Source organism: Ostrinia nubilalis, chromosome 7 (genome assembly GCF_963855985.1).
Source record: "Ostrinia nubilalis chromosome 7, ilOstNubi1.1, whole genome shotgun sequence".
Classification (NCBI taxonomy): domain Eukaryota; kingdom Metazoa; phylum Arthropoda; class Insecta; order Lepidoptera; family Crambidae; genus Ostrinia; species Ostrinia nubilalis.
The window spans coordinates 15,739,660-15,755,041 of record NC_087094.1 but is presented as its reverse complement, the minus strand read 5'-3'; the positions used below and the strand labels follow the sequence as shown (position 1 = coordinate 15,755,041).

Sequence of the window (15,382 nt, the reverse complement as noted above, 5' to 3'; positions counted from 1 at the left end):
TAAGCATAAGACGGATTGTTAAAAAGCAATTTGCCTTATCTCTGCACCATTGGAAAATATAATTTTATTGAAATTAGAATAAATTCGAAGCTTTATTGTTATTGTTTTAATGTATTTTTTAATTGGAGCTCGCGCCGAGTTCCAAATGATGATTTGTAACAGATAAAAAGTTGTCAATGGTTTGTTTGTTTCAGAAATCATTGTTAAAATGGCTTTGTTTTGTTTCTAAAAGGAAGCGGATGAATTAGATATTCGACCTTCTTTACTCACTGAATTTTCAAATAATGACAAGGACAGATATCAAAACGATTGTTAATTTTGGCATTTTGCCACGCGAAGGAGTTTCCTTTTTCTCGCCCCGAGTTGATAAAAGCACAAAATGAAAGCCTGCAATGAAGATTACAAAGATTAATCCTATCAATGCATAGACGATCATATTTTTCCCCTTTTGCATGGCAAAAAGTAATGCCATTAAACTCCAAGTCAATTGGATGATGTATGATTGAAAACACATTCAAAAATCCTCTTACAGAAATTAATGTCGATAATCGGACCTAAATCAAATTGATATTGAAAAAAAAAATGCTATTTTTTATTTCTTTTTACTAATAGGCAATTCATAAATTTCATCAATTAATACAAACTGGGTACAAAAAAATATTATAAAGACAAAAAAGTAATGGACTTGAAATTGCCTAGTCGTCTATAAAATTGAAAAAAAGTGAGGCCGACAATATTGTCTAAGAAATAATTGAGATTCTTTTGCTGCTATTTCCAGCTACTTCACAGAACTATCTCAAAGCAGTAGAAAAAAGTTACGAAGGAATTTTTAATAGAGCTTTTTGATTAAATTCACCTTTCCGAAGTTCATTTACTTTCAGAATAGGTGAACCACAAAAATAAAAATCTTCAGATTCAATAAAACACTATCTTAAATACACTTTAATACAATTTAAAAAGAAGGTAGCGAGCTTCGTCAAAGTCCAATATTACGTAACATTTCGGAGTACTTAATACGAGTACCTCGGAATCAATAACCACAATTGAAGAGTTTAGTAGTCACGATACCTTTTTTACTGCGAAGTCACAACGTTTCGGGGAATCCAACTAGACTTGCAAAATTATTGTCATAGCTACTTCCCAAGGGTAGAGTAGCTATAGTGAATTATTTATCGATAAACTATCGTGATTTAACAACAGTTATTTTAATACTCTTCAATATTGATTATACTATCGATATGACTAGACAGGGTGTAAAGCCAGCCTGACAAAAACCAAACAGTGAACTACTGCGAACTCTTTGGCTCTAGGTAGACAATGTATCGGTATTTGGCATCTATTGTAAATATACATTCATTACTGTACGAGGTCTGAGATATAGAAAAAATGATATTCTGAACTTTGTTACGTCTTATTTGAATAGTGTAATTTGTGCTGCGGTTCTATTCATGAATAAATAAATTAAAAAAAGAAAAGCAGTACTTTGAAAATTCGACCGCCTCTGGTGATATAGAATCTCACAAATAATACGAGTAGTAATGATACGATTGAAACATAGAAAATATTATTGTTTGCATCGATAATATCGACATTTTAACTATTTGGTAAAACTACTCAAGAATAGTTTAGCAACACTACTCAAGGTTTGCCCCGTCTGGAATTCGGTATATTACAATACAGAACCGTTTAATAACCCTGCCGCGTACAGTTTGTGATATATTGAAATGGAAAATATTCTGTACATTTTTGGCATCAGCATCATCCATCAAAATTTATTGGGAGCATTTGGTCCAACGAATAATATTTGCTGTTCAGGTAGACCACTTATAGAAGATATTTAAGCAAAAGGCTATTCTAGTTTGTTGTACTAATGTCTGTACAAATAATGTTGCTAATTTTAGTTTTATTGATATTTCAAACAATTAATCTTTAATGTACCTATTAAATATAATGTTAACAATATTTGCATGCCAGCTTCTGGTGGACTGTGCGGACATTTTAATATTGTAAGAACTTATAGACCACTTTTCACGCAAATAAACTGATTTTATTTCATTTGATTTGAAGATAAATCGATTGTGAAATTTTAAATTAAAATTTCTCCAAGACTTCTAAAAAAATATTACACAAGTGACATGATATTTAAATTATTTAAAACATTTTCTAAAAATTGTTTTACACAACATGAAATTATTAATAGAAATACAAATCTGTCAAGTATGTTATACAAATACTCGTTAAGCTTTTACACTCATCTTCGGACCAATCAAACAAAAGTAAATAAAACTATTGAAAGAATCGACTATGTCGATGGTATTTTTAAACAAAATCGATAATATCGAAAATTTCAGACAGCAAGTCTCCTATTATTCAAATATTTGATACTAATATTAAATCACCTGATATTAAAAGCTAACTGAAAACAAAAAAGGTTTCAGTGACTCTACTTTTCAAACTGACCCTCACACTGGTCCCTGCGTAATCCAATTTAGAACGCTATTACCCTAAACAAAGACTTCCTATTCCCGTGGGATTTTAACATCGTCCACGTCGTTACATAAGCCTCAACCACTAAACATTTATTTTCGTTTAAATTATAGCCACATTATAGCTTAGAAAATCAAACTCTCTGTCATCCATTGATGGATGAAGTTTAGTTTATAAAAATACATTTAGTAAATAACAAACTAAATATGAGCAAAAAAAATAAACAAGTAATCCATAACTCCATGGTGTCTCTACATTCATTTTCAGAAGGAATACAGGATTATAAAAAGTTTGACTTTATTAATAACTGTGATAAAAAGAGAAAATGTATTTTAGATAAAAAGGTCTTAGACTATTTCAGTTTAGGTTTATAAAACTGGGTTTATCTTTGATCGATACTGTTTGGAGCGATCAGCCGACTTACTTCGTACCGCTGTACAGTTGGTACATGAATGTGTGTCTGAATAATTTATTTGTAGATCGATGCCCTGCCAGGGCTTACGGCATCCTCGAATTTGTCTTATTAATTTGCTTTAATTAATCATTGAAAAATAAGTTTGGATTGAAACGGTTCTAAATGTATCTAGCAAAGTGTTAACAGTTTACATCAGTAAAGAGGCACGTGACTTTTCAGCCAAAAGATGTCAACTTCTGGACAAAAGCCTCCCCTAATTTCCACAAAGACCGCAAGGTCGGTCGTAAACAAACATTTATAATCTATACTATCCATACTAATATTATAAATGCGAGAGTAACTCAGTCTGTCTTGCTTTCACGCCTAAACCACTGAACCGATTTTGATTAAATTTGGCATATAGATAGTTTGAGTTCCGGGAAAGGATTTTTACAGACAGTTTTTATACCGGTTTTTGAAACAGGGACACGCGCAATAAAGTTTTTCTGTGACAGACAAAATTCCACGTTTCATATAGAGACAATACTTCCTTCCCTTGTATTTATCGATATACAAGTATCTACAGGGTGTTAGGTAAATGGGTATATGAGCCAACACTAGCCCATGTTAACATGGTCATATAAATGGTATGGTGAAGTCAGAAATTTGATATCATCATTTTAATTTTCATCTTCTACTAGCTGACCCGGCGAACTTTGTTCCGCCTTAATGGCAATAAATAAGCAGACTATTTTTTTATTTCGAACGGGATAAAAAGTATCCTATGTCCTTCTCGTGGCTCTAAACTACCTCCCTGACAATTTTCAGCTAAATCGGTTCAGCCGTTCTTGAGTTATAAGTGGAGTAACTAACACAACTTTCTTTTATACAGGTTGTTAGGTAAATGGGTATATGAGCCGACACTAGCCCATGTTAACATGGGCATATAAATGGTATGGTGAAGTCAGAAATTTGATATCATCATTTTATTTTTTTTAATTCTCATACAAAATAAATTTTATAAAATCCGATTTGTATGAAAATTAAAATAATTAAAATGAAGATATCAATTTTCTGACTTCACCATACCATTTATATGCCCATGTTAACATGGGCTAGTGTCGGCTCATATACCCATTTACCTAACACCCTGTATACATATATAAGATACTTATAATAAATCTGTAGAGATGTCAATTCTGTACATGAAATATATTTTCAAAATAACTATCAGGGGGTGATTAGTGATCGATACTGATGCCAAAAATGCAATCAGTAAAATTTTTGTCTGTCTGTCTGTCCGTCTGTATGTTCCTTATAGAAACAAAAACTACTCGACGGATTTTAACAAAACTTGGTACAATTGTTCTTCGTACTCCTGGGCAGGTTGTAGTATACTTAGGAATTCCCACGGGAAAGGGAATTAGCGGGAAAATCCTTTTGTATGAAAAATCTAAACCGCTTAAGTTAGACGCTTGAAATTTGTCATGCAAGTATCTTAATAAACCTTAAGCTTAGTTACAACAGGATATTGCAAAATTCCCACGGAAACGGGAATTAGAGGTAAAATCGTTTTGTATGTAAAATCTAAACCGCTTAAGTTAGACGCTTGAAATTTGGCATGCAGGTATCTTAGTAAACTTAAAGCTTAGTTACAACAGGATATTGCAAAATTCCCACGGGAACGGGAGTTAGCGGGAAAAAACATTTGTATGAAAAAATTTAAACCGCGTAAGATAGATGAAGGGGGTAAAACGGGATCCACGCGTACGAAGTCGCGGGCGGCCGCTAGTACAAAATAAATTTTATAAAATCCGATTTGTATGAAAATAAAAATAATTAAAATGAAGATATCAATTTTCTGACTTCACCATACCATTTATATGACCATGTTAACATGGGCTAGTGTCGGCTCAAAACCCATTTACCTAACACCCTGTATAGTTACTTATCAGGGATTTTTTTCATGTTTTCCGAGTATGAACTGCATACGTCTCAGTCACCCAGCTGCGTAAATTGGAGAACACGATCGGTACAATCTCCCCGGAGTCCCGGATCCCGTTACCCAACCAGATGCTTTTTATTGCTTCGTTAAAGGAACCCGTCGCGCTCACGAAAAAATAACCGTTTCTGGGATACTGCGGAATTGCTGATCCCGAATGTGGAGTATTTTTCCATTGTTTTACTAAACTGTGTGACGAGCTAGATAGCTATTTCTTGCCGCCTGATATTTGTATTTTTCAAAAAATGCCAAGCATTCGCGTATATATCCTTTGATGTTGATGTTTCAGTCAGCATAATAATGGTATGGTAGTAGAATCAGATCAGAATTTCTTAATGATTGATTTTTGATTCTTGCATGATTTTTCTTATATGATTCCCAGTGACGTGGAAGTCTGTGTCTCGCTTAAAAGGTATTTTGCATATTTTGTAATTATTAACAATTAATACCTAACTATTGTGTTAATTGATTTAAATGTTAAGTTCGTGAAACGCAGTGTCTTTTTATCTGAATGACTTTTGGCACATAGGTCTCCAACTGATTGCTAGAATGTAAAACACGTTTGGACGAATTCGTTTCGGCCATTCAAAATTTGGCCTTATTGCAATTTTGCCACGAACTATTTCTACGATATCGAATAGTAGAGTCTGCGAGCAGACCACAGGTCTCTCAGTAATAGTTCGCTATTCTGTTGTAAACTACGGCTTTGTATTTCTAATTGGTGCAATTCCCTGACAATCTCTTGCTCCGAAGAGTTGAACAACTACGATTTATCTAAATCGCAGACGATTTTAACTTTCGGATTGTTTGACACTCAATAAAATGCTGTGCAACTTTTTATCCAAAGATCTCGGTTCTTATCTCGTTAAAATATAAAAAAAACTAATAAGATACAAGTTTTTAGAACCAATCCATGCACTTGACAATGATTATGGTAGGTAAATGATATTTTTTATCAGAAATGCGAGTGATTTTATACAGCACAAAGATGACAATCACAGGACACACAGTCAGGTATTATTATACCTGAACGAACACCTTTATACAGAAAGATCATCTGGAAATAACCACAGGTATAAGTCTCTAAACCACAGACAGAAGTTCAATAATGCGCTACAAACAGTCATCAAGTAGAAACTTTTCAAAGTGTACCTACAATGATAGCAGACTCTCAGACTCTATATTTTGTCGCAAAATAGTACTTATTACAAACACATGAAATTCTACGGCATTTACCTTGATGTGCGTTGTCCACGCCATTAATTAGTACCTACACTGACCTTTGCTTACGTCACTCACTGACGCTCATACTGGCGGTAGTCGCGAATTACGGCGATTGCTACCATGACCACGCACACTGACGAAACTTCCTAGAAAGTTCTAGATTCAGTTGATAGGAAGCCAGAACCGTCTGGTTGAGTTAAGCCTGTGACACACAGTTTACATGAGTTGCCACTTGAGAGCAACTGCAGCGTGACTTTACTTCAATTGACGGCTGTATGTGCACGCACGTGTAATAGCGTGATGCGAGATGAGACGGAAGAGAGTGAGATGCAACGAATGCTGTACCTATACATATTATTTGCATTCTTCTTCTTCTTTTCGTGTCGACAACAAACCTACACAGTGTCAGCCCAAAACTCCGCCACAAGAGTGGCGTTGTCAGTAGCACTCATCAAATCCTCCTGAGTGCAGTTGCTTGGGCACTCAGGGCATGACATCAGGTGCTTCATCGACTGGGGAACAAAACCGCACCTGCACTCCATGTTTAAGCCATCCAAGAATCCCCACCTGGCCAGATTGTCCTTACTACGGCCAACCTGTGTCCGAAGTCTATTTAAAGACTTCCAGGTAACCTAGGGGAGCTCATGTCCAGGTGGAGGACTCTTTTTCTTCTTTGCATTTAAAAATATTGAATGGTTTGGCGAATGGTGATAAATTCACCTTTTCACCCAGAATGATGCTTATCCACTTGTACCGTACTCGGCTTTGGGTTGATAAGAATTTGAAAATCGAGAATTCTACTTCTTGACTGTATGGTGCGGATATCAGGTATGTCTACCGTGTAAAGTTGGTATGCAAACGAAACGCCGCAATGTCACGCTACATAGGCCTAAATATGAAGTCCAAACACACAGGTGTACATAATACATTGTGATACCATATCTCCAGTTTCGGTTTCAATTGTGACGTACTATGCGACGAACTTGAACGCTGAATATTCTGTGCTCATTTTGATTGTATAAATTCTGAATATATTTGACTTGTCACATCTTCAATTTCTCAAGTCTTGGAGTGAAATTAGGCCAGTCAGCACTAAGTTTGTGACCTGATTAGAGGCAATTATTCGGTATCTACTTACCTTGACCTGTTCTTCAAACAATAACTTTGTTTGTCAAATTACTTTTTGTTTCTTTTCAGGAGTAGTTAGATGACGCAGAATAATATTCAAGGTTATCACTAAAAATTTCATGATACTAAATCGTCATTCATAAAATACAATTTGATTGTGTTTAGCAAGCTAAAACAGCTATCAACTTTCTAGACTACGTTTTGTCTGTGCGTTGATAGAACAGTCCGTCACAGGACAAATGACTTTATAACTATCGACTTATCAAGATTTAGATCTCAACCAAGACCCACATGCTTCCATCGGCAGCCACGATTACAACGCAATGACCATGCTCAGGTGGGCATCGTAATTACTCGAGCTGATGGGCCACGTCCGGGAAACCAAGTGCCACGCGCACGTAAACTATGCTTCAGGAAGCGAATGGGAAATTATGACCTTTATCGTTATGGATGTAAGATTCTAGACGGTATGATCTCAGGCAAGGATATTGAAATTAGAAGGAGACAAAGACAGAAGTTGAGAAACATCTAAAGCTAGGTTGCACCAACTATAACTTTAACAAACGTCAAGTCTGTCAAGCTCCACACAAAAAACACTGCTTATGGTAAAGTCACGGTTAAAATAAGGTAGTACAACTCAGCTTAAAAAATATCTTCAATATGTCAGCGGTTCACGTTAACTAACTAAAAACGACTGCGCTAATTGCAATCAGGATAAAATACGAAATAGCCTTGTTATGAAAGAAATAAAGGTGAACCAACAAAGCCGTAGATGATATAACGAAGAGAAATAAAAATAACTTATTGACAAAACGTGACTAGTTTTCGAATCACTATGACAAGTAGGTTATGCTAAAAGTGTTTTTATTTTGTTTAGTACCATAAAGTATACTGTGAATAGATTTCTATGCTTAATAAAAACAAATAATTGACATTTACAAAAACAAACAAAGGAATTTATTGTGGTCATAGGATTTATTTTAGATTATTCAATCATCTTTGAAGTAAAAGATTAGAACAAGTGTTTAATGTCTTCAAGGAAGTTATTATTTCATATTCTGGTAAGTATTTAGGGAAAACACCTGTACCACCCTGTACTCTGAACTAATTATAACATTAGACACGGGAAGCACCCACCGTAAAATAAATAATTGCTTAGGTAAGTACTTGTTTTGAAGGAAAATCTTTTATAATTACTCATGTTTTCTTTAATTAATTTTACGAAGTTTTTGATTCTTACATCGTATAAATTAATTTCTATTTATTATGAAATCTGCCGATCGTACTCAAACAAAGAAAGTAAGTTACTTTTGCGCAGCTGCAAGCAAAAGTTGAAGTTGCGGTCAGAAGTTTATTCAATGTAAAGTAACTTTAAGTGGTTTTCCTGGTTAATGAAAGCTTTATTCGGAAGATATTAACACCAAAACAAAACAGAGGTTATATAATTCAGGAAAAAAGAAGTATTTTAAAACTTGTAAGTTTTTTTTATTAGTCCTTTACGACTATTTGTAAGCACTATTTAATCTATACTAATATTATAAAGCTGAAGAGTTTGTTTGTTTGCTTGAATCTCAGGAACTGCTGGTTTGATTTGAAAGATTCTTTTTGTTTTGAATAGTCTATTTACTGAGCAAGGCTTTAGGCTATATAACATCACTTTACAAGCAATAGGGGCGGAGCAATAAAGAAAAATATCGCTAAAACTTGAAATATTTTCAAACAACATTTATATTCACGCGTACGAAGTCGCGGGCATAGCTGGTAATCTATGCAAATGAAGAAATTTTTGGCTTTGACATTGACTTTTCTGTAATTAAAAAAAATTACTTACCAGTATTTGAACACCATTTTTCCCAAATAATCCCTCCGAGTTCACAACACAGGACACTCGATCGCGTGACACTGATTATACTTATGCGTTATTTTAGTATGAGGCGCGGTCGCATTGGCCACCGCGGCAGTTTTAACTGAAAAGCCGTTGCAGAGCGGGTTGCGTGCTTGCCCGTGGTACACCCACCGCCTTGTCAGACGTTGGAAACTTTTGGTTATACTAATATTATAATTCATAAAATATTTCGAACGCGGCAACACTTCTGCTCACTGGAAGAACTTAGACACGGTTATCATGATGTCGTCAACATATAACTCGTACTTAGTAAGGATAGGTTTGCTCTTGCTCAGTTTTTAAAAATTGGTTCCTTAGCGCGACTCGGTCAGTCCTCGCGGTAGTTAACTGAACTTACTGAAGTAGAATGTCGCATGGACAGATAATAGTTATTCATCGCCTGACCAGACGTCGACAACTTTTGGTAGTTATGTTTTGGTTGGCATATAAATGAAATAACGAATACCTTAGGTGTTTTTAGTCAACACCATTTAAGCACAATTAACTATAATTTAATTTTCACAGGGTCTTTTCTCGTAACTAAATTTTCACGCCCGGGAATTTCATTTACCTTTCGTCCCGTTTCAATTTGAGAAATAAGTATTTAGGTGTGAGTAAAACACTTGTAATAGAATTATTAATTAAGTTTGTAACGTATATCAAACTCATTTCTGTCTTTTCTTTTAGCGACACTCGTGTAAGGGACGTTGCCATGGTTACAGAGGGCAAACATTGTAGAATTAACTAGAGTTATTTGATGTTTAGGGTATAAAGGTAATTGTCGATACAATTGTTGTGGTGATGTTTTAAGTTAAGTTACATTTTATTTACTATACCAATATTGGACTGTAATTACATAATATAAGCACAAAATATATTAAAATTTAGTTCAATGGGTTAATAAAATGTTTTTCACTTCTGTGGCAACGCAACGACGTCAGTGTGACGTTTGCCTTTGCTGAATATGATCACATATCCTTCTGGAATTGGTTGGCTACAACCCAAGTTCAAATGTGTAATTTCTATGAATTCCGTAGTAGCATTACTTATTTCCGGTATATAGTAAAAGCATAAAGAGTTTCCAGATTCTTTTGTTTTATTGCAAATAGGTTTGCTCGTGACCTTACTTTAACCGTTAGTCTTAGTTTTTGATTGTGGCCTGATCTTTTGAATCCATTTTAAAATATAGTTCGAGCATGATCTCAGAAAATGTACGTGATAAAATTTTAGATTTTAGGGGGTTAGAGACTGGGATATAAAGAAAGTAATTACAGAACCCTCAACGCTTGATCAACTCAAAAGTAAGTCCTCACTGATATGTAATTGCGGGCCGATTATTGTCTTTTATTTGTTAATTTTTACCAAAACTATTTATGATGCCAAAATGTTGTGCATCCCTGTCTAACGACCGTTCTGCTAGCGACATGACATCGACTGCGGCAGCGACGTCGGCGATGACGCCGGGCCCGCTGACATTGACCACGACTTGACCACACAGGTCAAATGCGTCTTTCCGAAAATATAGTTGTCCAGCACTGAACCGTTCCAGCTATGCCATTGTCAGGAGAGCGCTACTATCTATACTGGATTATAGATCCAATCTTTGTTACGTTGGACGACAATATAATTATGAAATTTACAGGAGGGCACTACTGTCAATACTGGATTATTACTTCAGATTTTTGCCACTTGATGTTTCAGAATCTTCTGACTATACAGGGTGTTAGGTAAATGGGTATATGAGCCGACACTAGCCCATGTTAACATGGGCATATAAATGGTATGGTGAAGTCAGAAATTTGATATCATCATTTTAATTTTTTTTAATTTTCATACAAAATAAATTTTATTAAATACGATTATACCCATATGAGCCGACACTAGCCCATGTTAACATGGTCATATAAATGGTATGGTGAAGTCAGAAATTTGATATCATCATTTAATTTTTTTTTAATTTTCATACAAAATAAATTTTATAAAATCCGATTTGTATGAAAATTAAAATAATTAAAATGAAGATATCAATTTTCTGACTTCACCATACCATTTATATGCCCATGTTAACATGGGCTAGTGTCGGCTCATATACCCATTTACCTAACACCCTGTATAGTGTGGATTTTGAAGAAAAAAAAAACACCTGAAATGCATGGAAACTTTAATCCATTCTTAGTTCACGTGTTGCATTGTATTTTTCAATTTTTGCCGTACCTAACAAACTTAAATTCAGATCTTTCACTCATGGGAGTGTGTTTTACAACTGTAAAATGAAGTTAGTTTTCTAATTCAACTTTTTGTTTGAGTCTACGTATTAAAATAGAGGGAAAGTAAGAAAGAAGAGCAATAGAATTCAGAGTTTTTGGATTATTTACTTTCTTTATACACCGGATCATACAAATGCCTCAACAGGTAGACTGAAATTCAAATATCGACAGCACATCAAAGGTAAAACACATAACCCTCCTTCTGGCGCAGTCGGGTAAAAAACGTGATGTGAAATGGACCTAAATAAAATGTCACAGTACTCAGCTGAAGGTAAAAAAAACGTGACATAAAATAGACAACTTTAGATGTCACACTGATCATCCGAATGTGCTGTCATTGTACATTCAAAGTTAATCAGCGAATCGAAATCGACTGCGCTCGCGTGGAAGTCGAGTCATCAATTTTCGTTGTGGTCATCCATTAGGTGTAACAGGTGAACTGACACTGACCAGTGACCTTACGGTTGTCAGGGTCACTGCGACACGTTGCGACGGTCGCTTTCTTGTGGCAGACTTTGCAGGGGTACCTACTAATTAAGTTTTGGTATAACCAAGCACTCAACAACTAAAAGGAGTCCCTGGGTCTTAGCTATTTTGATTGTCCTTTTTATTTATTCGATTATGCTGATGCTTATGATACTTCTAAGCCTGTGCCAGTCCGTTTGTTCGATGGCTTGGAAAATTGTAAACTCTGTTCTGACGAGCTAAAACTTTGGTCAGTTAGCTCCATACTACTTCTCTAAGATCCATGTTATAGAATGAAGCACTTAGTTTGAAAAAAAAAAGGAATATTTTATAAAGTTTTCTCAAAAAGATAATACACAGTTTCAAAGTAATGCAGAGTTTCTTCCACATATTTTTTTAAATATTTTAATAAATGAAAAGAATCACCATGAAGTTTCTGCGAAAACTGATATCAATGGGATACTTTTCTAAGAAACCAGTTTTTAAGTTCTGAAAATTAATTTCGCTTGACATCTTTATCTTTGAATGGCAATATTACAGCTCAATTAGACCTTGACTTAATAGGTTTTCAGCGATTTTTCTCTTGGTCACATAAAAGATAAGAAAGATCTAAGAAAATATTCTAATTCTTGGTCTAATGAGATTGAAAGGAATCGTTTTTATTTCATAGTTTATTAAGTACACACGTTTCTTTGAGGAAAGTACTTTGCTTAAATTTTAATGTATTCCTTTGCTAGTTTTGATGGTTGTTTTATTCATTATAAAAACTAAAGTTAATGTTATTTTTCAATTATCTTTTGCGTTACTTAATTCTTAATGAGGAGTTAAAATGTGTGCTGTAATTATCATTGGCTTTAAAAATCCTATTACGCCAACAGGCGTACCTACTACTAACAAGTGATTAAATTGTAATGTCCATAAAAAGTCCATAATGCGATGAAACCACCTTTCTTACTGTAGTAATTAATTATCCCAGATTCCTTTTGACCTTTCAGCTATTTTAGGCGCTTTTGACAACTTTAGGACTTCCCAATCAGTTTCTAGACGTCCAAGAACATCTTAATGAATGTTTCAGTTTTGGCAACACTGGATTCCAGGAATTCCACGTCTAGATATTCCAGAATTGTCTTATTTCGAGTTCGTTTTCAATTTGGATGAAAACCTAAGTGGTAAATTAATTTGTTGCCGTTAGAATGGTTTAGCTTTGAATTATGGTTATTGTTAGTTTAAGTGGGGTTATTATATTTTTAACAACTCTCTTTTGTGTATTCTTTCATGATTTTATCGTGATATATTGTATGGATGAAATCTTTATAATTTCATCATATTATACTATAGAAACTCATTACACTAAATCCTCATTTTTTTAAATAGATATTTTTTTGTAATGAGATGCTAACATTGACATGAATAAAAATATGATAATACTGAGAATAACCATCTCTAATCAAAATCAATTACAAAAAGCTGGCAATATTTGTACATAGGTACTATAAAACGAAGCCCATAAACGTCATACTTTTAAGCATTTTGATACAACATTGTATAGAAGTGAGTTCGCAATGCATAAGTAGATGACCGAGACGTATGTCCAGACGGTTCCGTTATTTATTATGAAGAATGGTTCCGCAGCGGTCCGCTCATCCGCGGTGGAACTCCAATTGGTTACGCAACTAGTTTGAGTTACTGGATCTGACCACGGAATAGATAATATAGATAAAACTAGAACATCTTTTTTAAAAATTGACACTTTTAATTTTTAAAACAAATGCCAAATGTTTAGAAAGGGTACTATTAGAGGCCGGTAGATCTATTCTCATAAATAAAACACTGGATACTTATTCTTTCACAGTATATTGCCTTATTTTAAATACAATTCATCACTTAGCTTAAGTTAACCGTTAATAAGACCAAGGAATTATGAAACTTATTTCTAAGCTTATTTTCAGTTCTAGCATTTAGTTTTTTCATTTGTGTTTCATCATGTTTGGTACAGGAATAGGCTAGATGACAAAATTTCAATTATTTGTCTAGACAGATAAATTAGAAAATATTAGACTCATATTTTTTATTTACATCGAGTTGAAATGGCGCGTTACGTCACGCTTGAGTAGATTTTTTACTCAAAGTGACGTCACGCGACATTTCAACTCAATATAATACTGTAATTATGAAAAAAAATGTCTCCAAAATTTTTTTATTGTCTGTCTGACGGACTAAATATAATTTTGATTTCATTACCCTGTCATCATCCCTATTGCCGGCAAATTAAGGAATCATGCCTTAAGGTCTTACACTATTACTGGCTCTAGAAATATTTCAGTTTACGTGTCGGTTGTTAATTAACCACTTTATTTGAATTGGAAAACAGCACATGGCAAAAGATACCGACAACTTATCAAATTCGTTCTTGTGCTTTTGGATATGATGAAGTAATTACTGGAGTTGTGAAACGAAATAATATTTACACAGGTCAAAGCTTAATTACATTTCTCACTAAAATAAATGTTTTAGGATGTAGGAAATACGGCAGTAAACTAATTACTCGCTTAGATACTTAATTAGGTAGGAAGTTAGGAATTTGTATAATAATTCCTTCATAGAGGCGTTCAAGTATAAGTAATCCTGTTTCATTAATTAAACAGTTTTCCGTAAGGCTACTAAGAGATAAAATAAATATTTTTTGTCGTGAGAATTGATTTTCTCAGTCTGAAAATTACAGCTTCGAGTCCTTGATATTCAAGCGATAATTAAATTGTATCAGTAAAAGCACTGCACCATTAGCACAGGGAAGTGTAAAAGCATACATGTATAAATTAGCATGGGCAGTAAAAAATACACACACTATATTATGCGGCGGACGCAAAGCAAAGTTAAGGTGACGATACACATGCATGGAAAAGTATCTTGCATGATTGTTATCGGCATGTGCTTAGTTTGGATGCAATTTGCCTCTATTTTCAACTAGAAAAAATTAAATTTTTGTGTGCGAGTGATCTAGGTACTCGCTTACTCTGGCAATACAGGCATCTCAGTTAGACTCGACGCCCACGCAGACTACAAACTTTTAGTCGGCCGACTGTTTGGTCGGCTTCCAATTTGTATGAAGAATCAACTGATACCAAATCAGTGTACTTAATGTTCGCACTTCCATATACCTACGTTTATACTGATTAGCAGTCCAACCAAACTATGGGCCGATAAAAGGTCTTTTGCTGCTTTTACACTCCGCGGAAATTAGCCAAGTCAAGTCAAAAAAACAGTGGGGTGGGGATGAAAAATGAATGAATTTCATCCTCACTCCTTTGTTTTTTTGACTTGACTCGGCTAATTTCCGCGTAGTGTAAATCCGCCATTTAGTTTGCTGGGTATCTTAACGTAATCACAACGACAGTTGTAACTAGACTAGTATGCAAGTGTACCACTTACTGTTATGTGTATCGCCACCTTAACAAAGATTGTGTGCAAGAAGTTTCCAAGGCGAGTGTGGAAGAGCGATGTTAATGACTGCCACTGGGTAGATTGCCAGC

General features: G+C 34.6%; 1 protein-coding gene across 1 annotated transcript in view; it reads right to left on the bottom strand.

Moving 5' to 3' along the window:
- Positions 1–9,395, bottom strand: part of LOC135073450 (glycine receptor subunit alphaZ1) — a 62,638-nt gene extending 53,243 nt beyond the window's left edge. Inside the window, exon 1 of the mRNA XM_063967632.1 lies at positions 9,067–9,395. The gene's annotated coding sequence lies outside the window, so the exon portion shown is untranslated. The remainder of the gene's footprint in view (positions 1–9,066) is intronic.
- Between the last annotated feature and the right edge of the window lie 5,987 nt (positions 9,396–15,382).